This window comes from Colossoma macropomum, unplaced genomic scaffold, assembly GCF_904425465.1.
Source record: "Colossoma macropomum unplaced genomic scaffold, Colossoma_macropomum, whole genome shotgun sequence".
Lineage (NCBI taxonomy): Eukaryota > Metazoa > Chordata > Actinopteri > Characiformes > Serrasalmidae > Colossoma > Colossoma macropomum.
The window spans coordinates 543,375-554,540 of NW_023494796.1; the positions used below are offsets into that span (position 1 = coordinate 543,375).

At 44.3% G+C, this 11,166-nt stretch overlaps 6 non-coding genes across 6 annotated transcripts; all 6 read left to right on the forward strand.

Annotated features, from left to right (window-relative positions):
- Positions 1-1,025: 1,025 nt before the first annotated feature.
- On the forward strand, positions 1,026-1,239 carry LOC118817193. Its single transcript, XR_005007991.1, has one exon. It is a non-coding gene; the product is annotated as a small nucleolar RNA U3 (small nucleolar RNA).
- A 1,768-nt stretch (positions 1,240-3,007) lies between these two features.
- LOC118817189 lies at positions 3,008-3,221 on the forward strand. Its single transcript, XR_005007987.1, has one exon. It is a non-coding gene; the product is annotated as a small nucleolar RNA U3 (small nucleolar RNA).
- Positions 3,222-4,988: 1,767 nt separating this feature from the next.
- On the forward strand, positions 4,989-5,202 carry LOC118817195. Its single transcript, XR_005007992.1, has one exon. It is a non-coding gene; the product is annotated as a small nucleolar RNA U3 (small nucleolar RNA).
- A 1,768-nt stretch (positions 5,203-6,970) lies between these two features.
- On the forward strand, positions 6,971-7,184 carry LOC118817196. Its single transcript, XR_005007993.1, has one exon. It is a non-coding gene; the product is annotated as a small nucleolar RNA U3 (small nucleolar RNA).
- A 1,768-nt stretch (positions 7,185-8,952) lies between these two features.
- Positions 8,953-9,166, forward strand: LOC118817197. Its single transcript, XR_005007994.1, has one exon. It is a non-coding gene; the product is annotated as a small nucleolar RNA U3 (small nucleolar RNA).
- Positions 9,167-10,926: 1,760 nt separating this feature from the next.
- On the forward strand, positions 10,927-11,140 carry LOC118817198. The gene has a single exon (XR_005007995.1). It is a non-coding gene; the product is annotated as a small nucleolar RNA U3 (small nucleolar RNA).
- Positions 11,141-11,166: the final 26 nt, after the last annotated feature.

An 11,166-nucleotide genomic window follows, 5' to 3' on the forward strand; every position in this document is an offset into this window, starting at 1 on the left:
TACCCCCTGTTCTTAAGTCCTTACACTGGCTGCCAATTTGTTACAGGATAGAGTTCAAGGTGGTATTACTGGTGTATAGGGTCTCCTTTCCACGGTCCAAATTTTTTTCCACTGAGCCGAACGGTTCTCAGGGCCGTACTGGGCCGTTCCGCGCTAGTCCGGACTGCTGAGACCGGTTACGGTTTCTTTTTCCGTCTGTTGTGCTGCTACATCAGAACCGGGAAATACTGCAGAAAACAACACAAACGAGTGTCTAACAGCTAAGAGGCTAATAGCTACATACACACCACCCACCACGAAAGGTTTGCTCTGGTCCGTCACTCCAACTCCAGACTCTTGACGTGCTCTCAGATTCTTTATCCTCTAAACGGGTGTGATTTGAGCATCTGTTACTGGAGCAGCCTGTACTGGGGGTGGGTTTCACCTGTAGGCGGTTATTTACACTAGCATTAGTGTATTAGTGTCGCCGGGCAGGTTACAGCTCAAAGCACCATGGAACAACTGTATTTTTGCTATTTCTGTCGCTCCAACACCAGTCATTTGAATCTGTAATCTCAGATACGTGTCTTTATCCTATAAATGGATGTTTTTAATCATCGATTTGCTAGAACTGAGCCTGTACTGCAGTGGGAGGCACCGTGCGCTGGCTTTAGCTTAGGCTTGCAGGCTACAGCTTGAAGCACTACAGAACAGGTTCGGTTTGGGCTTTCTGTCACTCCAACACCGATGGGTCGGCTTTGCTCTTGCTGCTTTAAGTTTTTATCATCTATACTTGTAATAGCAGAGCACCAGTTAGTCAAATCGAACCTGCACTGGGGTGTCTGGATCTTTTTAGCTAAGCTATGTTAGCTAGGAGAGAGGAGCTGGCTAGCATTAGCGTAGCCAGGAGACTCCATTTCCAGACGCCAGAGAATTTCAACTTTCCGTCCCTCTAACATCAGCCACGCGACTTTGCTTCCTTGCTCACCATCGGGGTGAATCGCTGTGTGTGGATGGAAGATTCCTGACTTTAGAGGTTGCAGGTTAAGACTATACTTTCAGGGATCATTTCTATAGTTTCTGACTTGGAAGTTTGATTTGAAAGTGTTATGTCTCTCTAACCACGATGACGAGTTAAGATGCTTTCTTCTGAGCGTGAATCAGGTGGCGAGTAACGAGTGAGATCGTCTGCTCTCTGTCGTTGATGAACGTTCCTGCTGTGTTTCACAGTCTGGAAGAAGAAAGCATGTTCAGAGTGGTTTGTTACTGAAGGATACAAAAAAAAACAGATTAAAAAACATTTAAAACAGCTGACAATGATTTTTTGTTGATATATTTGTGAATTTGTTCAGTGTTTCAACAACTGTTTTAAAAGAGTTTAGATTGATGTCCAATTGAAAGCAAGCCTCACAAGAAAGTTCTAGTAATCTGTGGCGTCCTGCCGAGTTTCATTCTTGGGCCGCTCTCGTTTGATCGATACAAGCTTCCTTTTGACGAAGGACTACAAGACTACGAGACGTCTTATCAAAACTAAATCGATGACACTCAGATCTGCTTGATCCTCTTCTAAAAGAACGGTGATGCCCTTGACTCACTTTCTCATTTCCTTGAGTACATCACACTAACCGGATGGGGCCAAACTTTCTTCAGTTGAGTAAAGATAAATCAGAGATTATTGTATTTGGGAATAGAAAGATAGGCACAGACTAGCTGCCTATCTGGATTCGAGAGCCCTAAAATCTAAAGAACTGGTACATAACCTTGGTGTACTAATGGACTCTGATCTTAGATTTAGCAGGCATGTGGAAGCAGTTAGTAAATCAGCTTGATATCACCTTAAGAACATCAAGATCAGAGATTTGGTGGCTAAATCATCTCACACTTTTATTTCTAGCAGGACGGATTAGTGTACCCGTCTCCTAGCTTGACCGAAAAAGACAATCCAACAGCTTCAGATGGTTCAAAATGCAGCTGGCAGAGTTCTCACTAGGAGTGAAAGAGGGCTACCCCCGTTCTTAAGTCCTTACACTGGCTGCCAATTTGTTACAGGATAGAGTTCAAGGTGGTATTACTGGTGTATAGGGTCTCCTTTCCACGGTCCAAATTTTTTTCCACTGAGCCGAACGGTTCTCAGGGCCGTACTGGGCCGTTCCGCGCTAGTCCGGACTGCTGAGACCGGTTACGGTTTCTTTTTCCGTCTGTTGTGCTGCTACATCAGAACCGGGAAATACTGCAGAAAACAACACAAACGAGTGTCTAACAGCTAAGAGGCTAATAGCTACATACACACCACCCACCACGAAAGGTTTGCTCTGGTCCGTCACTCCAACTCCAGACTCTTGACGTGCTCTCAGATTCTTTATCCTCTAAACGGGTGTGATTTGAGCATCTGTTACTGGAGCAGCCTGTACTGGGGGTGGGTTTCACCTGTAGGCGGTTATTTACACTAGCATTAGTGTATTAGTGTCGCCGGGCAGGTTACAGCTCAAAGCACCATGGAACAACTGTATTTTTGCTATTTCTGTCGCTCCAACACCAGTCATTTGAATCTGTAATCTCAGATACGTGTCTTTATCCTATAAATGGATGTTTTTAATCATCGATTTGCTAGAACTGAGCCTGTACTGCAGTGGGAGGCACCGTGCGCTGGCTTTAGCTTAGGCTTGCAGGCTACAGCTTGAAGCACTACAGAACAGGTTCGGTTTGGGCTTTCTGTCACTCCAACACCGATGGGTCGGCTTTGCTCTTGCTGCTTTAAGTTTTTATCATCTATACTTGTAATAGCAGAGCACCAGTTAGTCAAATCGAACCTGCACTGGGGTGTCTGGATCTTTTTAGCTAAGCTATGTTAGCTAGGAGAGAGGAGCTGGCTAGCATTAGCGTAGCCAGGAGACTCCATTTCCAGACGCCAGAGAATTTCAACTTTCCGTCCCTCTAACATCAGCCACGCGACTTTGCTTCCTTGCTCACCATCGGGGTGAATCGCTGTGTGTGGATGGAAGATTCCTGACTTTAGAGGTTGCAGGTTAAGACTATACTTTCAGGGATCATTTCTATAGTTTCTGACTTGGAAGTTTGATTTGAAAGTGTTATGTCTCTCTAACCACGATGACGAGTTAAGATGCTTTCTTCTGAGCGTGAATCAGGTGGCGAGTAACGAGTGAGATCGTCTGCTCTCCGTCGTTGATGAACGTTCCTGCTGTGTTTCACAGTCTGGAAGAAGAAAGCATGTTCAGAGTGGTTTGTTACTGAAGGATGCAAAAAAAAACAGATTAAAAAACATTTAAAACAGCTGACAATGATTTTTTGTTGATATATTTGTGAATTTGTTCAGTGTTTCAACAACTGTTTTAAAAGAGTTTAGATTGATGTCCAATTGAAAGCAAGCCTCACAAGAAAGTTCTAGTAATCTGTGGCGTCCTGCCGAGTTTCATTCTTGGGCCGCTCTCGTTTGATCGATACAAGCTTCCTTTTGACGAAGGACTACAGACTACGAGACGTCTTATCAAAACTAAATCGATGACACTCAGATCTGCTTGATCCTCTTCTAAAAGAACGGTGATGCCCTTGACTCACTTTCTCATTTCCTTGAGTACATCACACTAACCGGATGGGGCCAAACTTTCTTCAGTTGAGTAAAGATAAATCAGAGATTATTGTATTTGGGAATAGAAAGATAGGCACAGACTAGCTGCCTATCTGGATTCGAGAGCCCTAAAATCTAAAGAACTGGTACATAACCTTGGTGTACTAATGGACTCTGATCTTAGATTTAGCAGGCATGTGGAAGCAGTTAGTAAATCAGCTTGATATCACCTTAAGAACATCAAGATCAGAGATTTGGTGGCTAAATCATCTCACACTTTTATTTCTAGCAGGACGGATTAGTGTACCCGTCTCCTAGCTTGACCGAAAAAGACAATCCAACAGCTTCAGATGGTTCAAAATGCAGCTGGCAGAGTTCTCACTAGGAGTGAAAGAGGGCTACCCCCGTTCTTAAGTCCTTACACTGGCTGCCAATTTGTTACAGGATAGAGTTCAAGGTGGTATTACTGGTGTATAGGGTCTCCTTTCCACGGTCCAAATTTTTTTCCACTGAGCCGAACGGTTCTCAGGGCCGTACTGGGCCGTTCCGCGCTAGTCCGGACTGCTGAGACCGGTTACGGTTTCTTTTTCCGTCTGTTGTGCTGCTACATCAGAACCGGGAAATACTGCAGAAAACAACACAAACGAGTGTCTAACAGCTAAGAGGCTAATAGCTACATACACACCACCCACCACGAAAGGTTTGCTCTGGTCCGTCACTCCAACTCCAGACTCTTGACGTGCTCTCAGATTCTTTATCCTCTAAACGGGTGTGATTTGAGCATCTGTTACTGGAGCAGCCTGTACTGGGGGTGGGTTTCACCTGTAGGCGGTTATTTACACTAGCATTAGTGTATTAGTGTCGCCGGGCAGGTTACAGCTCAAAGCACCATGGAACAACTGTATTTTTGCTATTTCTGTCGCTCCAACACCAGTCATTTGAATCTGTAATCTCAGATACGTGTCTTTATCCTATAAATGGATGTTTTTAATCATCGATTTGCTAGAACTGAGCCTGTACTGCAGTGGGAGGCACCGTGCGCTGGCTTTAGCTTAGGCTTGCAGGCTACAGCTTGAAGCACTACAGAACAGGTTCGGTTTGGGCTTTCTGTCACTCCAACACCGATGGGTCGGCTTTGCTCTTGCTGCTTTAAGTTTTTATCATCTATACTTGTAATAGCAGAGCACCAGTTAGTCAAATCGAACCTGCACTGGGGTGTCTGGATCTTTTTAGCTAAGCTATGTTAGCTAGGAGAGAGGAGCTGGCTAGCATTAGCGTAGCCAGGAGACTCCATTTCCAGACGCCAGAGAATTTCAACTTTCCGTCCCTCTAACATCAGCCACGCGACTTTGCTTCCTTGCTCACCATCGGGGTGAATCGCTGTGTGTGGATGGAAGATTCCTGACTTTAGAGGTTGCAGGTTAAGACTATACTTTCAGGGATCATTTCTATAGTTTCTGACTTGGAAGTTTGATTTGAAAGTGTTATGTCTCTCTAACCACGATGACGAGTTAAGATGCTTTCTTCTGAGCGTGAATCAGGTGGCGAGTAACGAGTGAGATCGTCTGCTCTCTGTCGTTGATGAACGTTCCTGCTGTGTTTCACAGTCTGGAAGAAGAAAGCATGTTCAGAGTGGTTTGTTACTGAAGGATGCAAAAAAAAACAGATTAAAAAACATTTAAAACAGCTGACAATGATTTTTTGTTGATATATTTGTGAATTTGTTCAGTGTTTCAACAACTGTTTTAAAAGAGTTTAGATTGATGTCCAATTGAAAGCAAGCCTCACAAGAAAGTTCTAGTAATCTGTGGCGTCCTGCCGAGTTTCATTCTTGGGCCGCTCTCGTTTGATCGATACAAGCTTCCTTTTGACGAAGGACTACAAGACTACGAGACGTCTTATCAAAACTAAATCGATGACACTCAGATCTGCTTGATCCTCTTCTAAAAGAACGGTGATGCCCTTGACTCACTTTCTCATTTCCTTGAGTACATCACACTAACCGGATGGGGCCAAACTTTCTTCAGTTGAGTAAAGATAAATCAGAGATTATTGTATTTGGGAATAGAAAGATAGGCACAGACTAGCTGCCTATCTGGATTCGAGAGCCCTAAAATCTAAAGAACTGGTACATAACCTTGGTGTACTAATGGACTCTGATCTTAGATTTAGCAGGCATGTGGAAGCAGTTAGTAAATCAGCTTGATATCACCTTAAGAACATCAAGATCAGAGATTTGGTGGCTAAATCATCTCACACTTTTATTTCTAGCAGGACGGATTAGTGTACCCGTCTCCTAGCTTGACCGAAAAAGACAATCCAACAGCTTCAGATGGTTCAAAATGCAGCTGGCAGAGTTCTCACTAGGAGTGAAAGAGGGCTACCCCCGTTCTTAAGTCCTTACACTGGCTGCCAATTTGTTACAGGATAGAGTTCAAGGTGGTATTACTGGTGTATAGGGTCTCCTTTCCACGGTCCAAATTTTTTTCCACTGAGCCGAACGGTTCTCAGGGCCGTACTGGGCCGTTCCGCGCTAGTCCGGACTGCTGAGACCGGTTACGGTTTCTTTTTCCGTCTGTTGTGCTGCTACATCAGAACCGGGAAATACTGCAGAAAACAACACAAACGAGTGTCTAACAGCTAAGAGGCTAATAGCTACATACACACCACCCACCACGAAAGGTTTGCTCTGGTCCGTCACTCCAACTCCAGACTCTTGACGTGCTCTCAGATTCTTTATCCTCTAAACGGGTGTGATTTGAGCATCTGTTACTGGAGCAGCCTGTACTGGGGGTGGGTTTCACCTGTAGGCGGTTATTTACACTAGCATTAGTGTATTAGTGTCGCCGGGCAGGTTACAGCTCAAAGCACCATGGAACAACTGTATTTTTGCTATTTCTGTCGCTCCAACACCAGTCATTTGAATCTGTAATCTCAGATACGTGTCTTTATCCTATAAATGGATGTTTTTAATCATCGATTTGCTAGAACTGAGCCTGTACTGCAGTGGGAGGCACCGTGCGCTGGCTTTAGCTTAGGCTTGCAGGCTACAGCTTGAAGCACTACAGAACAGGTTCGGTTTGGGCTTTCTGTCACTCCAACACCGATGGGTCGGCTTTGCTCTTGCTGCTTTAAGTTTTTATCATCTATACTTGTAATAGCAGAGCACCAGTTAGTCAAATCGAACCTGCACTGGGGTGTCTGGATCTTTTTAGCTAAGCTATGTTAGCTAGGAGAGAGGAGCTGGCTAGCATTAGCGTAGCCAGGAGACTCCATTTCCAGACGCCAGAGAATTTCAACTTTCCGTCCCTCTAACATCAGCCACGCGACTTTGCTTCCTTGCTCACCATCGGGGTGAATCGCTGTGTGTGGATGGAAGATTCCTGACTTTAGAGGTTGCAGGTTAAGACTATACTTTCAGGGATCATTTCTATAGTTTCTGACTTGGAAGTTTGATTTGAAAGTGTTATGTCTCTCTAACCACGATGACGAGTTAAGATGCTTTCTTCTGAGCGTGAATCAGGTGGCGAGTAACGAGTGAGATCGTCTGCTCTCTGTCGTTGATGAACGTTCCTGCTGTGTTTCACAGTCTGGAAGAAGAAAGCATGTTCAGAGTGGTTTGTTACTGAAGGATACAAAAAAAAACAGATTAAAAAACATTTAAAACAGCTGACAATGATTTTTTGTTGATATATTTGTGAATTTGTTCAGTGTTTCAACAACTGTTTTAAAAGAGTTTAGATTGATGTCCAATTGAAAGCAAGCCTCACAAGAAAGTTCTAGTAATCTGTGGCGTCCTGCCGAGTTTCATTCTTGGGCCGCTCTCGTTTGATCGATACAAGCTTCCTTTTGACGAAGGACTACAAGACTACGAGACGTCTTATCAAAACTAAATCGATGACACTCAGATCTGCTTGATCCTCTTCTAAAAGAACGGTGATGCCCTTGACTCACTTTCTCATTTCCTTGAGTACATCACACTAACCGGATGGGGCCAAACTTTCTTCAGTTGAGTAAAGATAAATCAGAGATTATTGTATTTGGGAATAGAAAGATAGGCACAGACTAGCTGCCTATCTGGATTCGAGAGCCCTAAAATCTAAAGAACTGGTACATAACCTTGGTGTACTAATGGACTCTGATCTTAGATTTAGCAGGCATGTGGAAGCAGTTAGTAAATCAGCTTGATATCACCTTAAGAACATCAAGATCAGAGATTTGGTGGCTAAATCATCTCACACTTTTATTTCTAGCAGGACGGATTAGTGTACCCGTCTCCTAGCTTGACCGAAAAAGACAATCCAACAGCTTCAGATGGTTCAAAATGCAGCTGGCAGAGTTCTCACTAGGAGTGAAAGAGGGCTACCCCCGTTCTTAAGTCCTTACACTGGCTGCCAATTTGTTACAGGATAGAGTTCAAGGTGGTATTACTGGTGTATAGGGTCTCCTTTCCACGGTCCAAATTTTTTTCCACTGAGCCGAACGGTTCTCAGGGCCGTACTGGGCCGTTCCGCGCTAGTCCGGACTGCTGAGACCGGTTACGGTTTCTTTTTCCGTCTGTTGTGCTGCTACATCAGAACCGGGAAATACTGCAGAAAACAACACAAACGAGTGTCTAACAGCTAAGAGGCTAATAGCTACATACACACCACCCACCACGAAAGGTTTGCTCTGGTCCGTCACTCCAACTCCAGACTCTTGACGTGCTCTCAGATTCTTTATCCTCTAAACGGGTGTGATTTGAGCATCTGTTACTGGAGCAGCCTGTACTGGGGGTGGGTTTCACCTGTAGGCGGTTATTTACACTAGCATTAGTGTATTAGTGTCGCCGGGCAGGTTACAGCTCAAAGCACCATGGAACAACTGTATTTTTGCTATTTCTGTCGCTCCAACACCAGTCATTTGAATCTGTAATCTCAGATACGTGTCTTTATCCTATAAATGGATGTTTTTAATCATCGATTTGCTAGAACTGAGCCTGTACTGCAGTGGGAGGCACCGTGCGCTGGCTTTAGCTTAGGCTTGCAGGCTACAGCTTGAAGCACTACAGAACAGGTTCGGTTTGGGCTTTCTGTCACTCCAACACCGATGGGTCGGCTTTGCTCTTGCTGCTTTAAGTTTTTATCATCTATACTTGTAATAGCAGAGCACCAGTTAGTCAAATCGAACCTGCACTGGGGTGTCTGGATCTTTTTAGCTAAGCTATGTTAGCTAGGAGAGAGGAGCTGGCTAGCATTAGCGTAGCCAGGAGACTCCATTTCCAGACGCCAGAGAATTTCAACTTTCCGTCCCTCTAACATCAGCCACGCGACTTTGCTTCCTTGCTCACCATCGGGGTGAATCGCTGTGTGTGGATGGAAGATTCCTGACTTTAGAGGTTGCAGGTTAAGACTATACTTTCAGGGATCATTTCTATAGTTTCTGACTTGGAAGTTTGATTTGAAAGTGTTATGTCTCTCTAACCACGATGACGAGTTAAGATGCTTTCTTCTGAGCGTGAATCAGGTGGCGAGTAACGAGTGAGATCGTCTGCTCTCTGTCGTTGATGAACGTTCCTGCTGTGTTTCACAGTCTGGAAGAAGAAAGCATGTTCAGAGTGGTTTGTTACTGAAGAATGCAAAAAAAAACAGATTAAAAAACATTTAAAACAGCTGACAATGATTTTTTGTTGATATATTTGTGAATTTGTTCAGTGTTTCAACAACTGTTTTAAAAGAGTTTAGATTGATGTCCAATTGAAAGCAAGCCTCACAAGAAAGTTCTAGTAATCTGTGGCGTCCTGCCGAGTTTCATTCTTGGGCCGCTCTCGTTTGATCGATACAAGCTTCCTTTTGACGAAGGACTACGAGACGTCTTATCAAAACTAAATCGATGACACTCAGATCTGCTTGATCCTCTTCTAAAAGAACGGTGATGCCCTTGACTCACTTTCTCATTTCCTTGAGTACATCACACTAACCGGATGGGGCCAAACTTTCTTCAGTTGAGTAAAGATAAATCAGAGATTATTGTATTTGGGAATAGAAAGATAGGCACAGACTAGCTGCCTATCTGGATTCGAGAGCCCTAAAATCTAAAGAACTGGTACATAACCTTGGTGTACTAATGGACTCTGATCTTAGATTTAGCAGGCATGTGGAAGCAGTTAGTAAATCAGCTTGATATCACCTTAAGAACATCAAGATCAGAGATTTGGTGGCTAAATCATCTCACACTTTTATTTCTAGCAGGACGGATTAGTGTACCCGTCTCCTAGCTTGACCGAAAAAGACAATCCAACAGCTTCAGATGGTTCAAAATGCAGCTGGCAGAGTTCTCACTAGGAGTGAAAGAGGGCTACCCCCGTTCTTAAGTCCTTACACTGGCTGCCAATTTGTTACAGGATAGAGTTCAAGGTGGTATTACTGGTGTATAGGGTCTCCTTTCCACGGTCCAAATTTTTTTCCACTGAGCCGAACGGTTCTCAGGGCCGTACTGGGCCGTTCCGCGCTAGTCCGGACTGCTGAGACCGGTTACGGTTTCTTTTTCCGTCTGTTGTGCTGCTACATCAGAACCGGGAAATACTGCAGAAAACAACACAAACGAGTGTCTAACAGCTAAGAGGCTAATAGCTACATACACACCACCCACCACGAAAGGTTTGCTCTGGTCCGTCACTCCAACTCCAGACTCTTGACGTGCTCTCAGATTCTTTATCCTCTAAACGGGTGTGATTTGAGCATCTGTTACTGGAGCAGCCTGTACTGGGGGTGGGTTTCACCTGTAGGCGGTTATTTACACTAGCATTAGTGTATTAGTGTCGCCGGGCAGGTTACAGCTCAAAGCACCATGGAACAACTGTATTTTTGCTATTTCTGTCGCTCCAACACCAGTCATTTGAATCTGTAATCTCAGATACGTGTCTTTATCCTATAAATGGATGTTTTTAATCATCGATTTGCTAGAACTGAGCCTGTACTGCAGTGGGAGGCACCGTGCGCTGGCTTTAGCTTAGGCTTGCAGGCTACAGCTTGAAGCACTACAGAACAGGTTCGGTTTGGGCTTTCTGTCACTCCAACACCGATGGGTCGGCTTTGCTCTTGCTGCTTTAAGTTTTTATCATCTATACTTGTAATAGCAGAGCACCAGTTAGTCAAATCGAACCTGCACTGGGGTGTCTGGATCTTTTTAGCTAAGCTATGTTAGCTAGGAGAGAGGAGCTGGCTAGCATTAGCGTAGCCAGGAGACTCCATTTCCAGACGCCAGAGAATTTCAACTTTCCGTCCCTCTAACATCAGCCACGCGACTTTGCTTCCTTGCTCACCATCGGGGTGAATCGCTGTGTGTGGATGGAAGATTCCTGACTTTAGAGGTTGCAGGTTAAGACTATACTTTCAGGGATCATTTCTATAGTTTCTGACTTGGAAGTTTGATTTGAAAGTGTTATGTCTCTCTAACCACGATGACGAGTTAAGATGCTTTCTTCTGAGCGTGAATCAGGTGGCGAGTAACGAGTGAGATCGTCTGCTCTCTGTCGTTGATGAACGTTCCTGCTGTGTTTCACAGTCTGGAAGAAGAAAGCATGTTCAGAGTGGTTTGTTACTGAAGAATGCAAAAAAAAA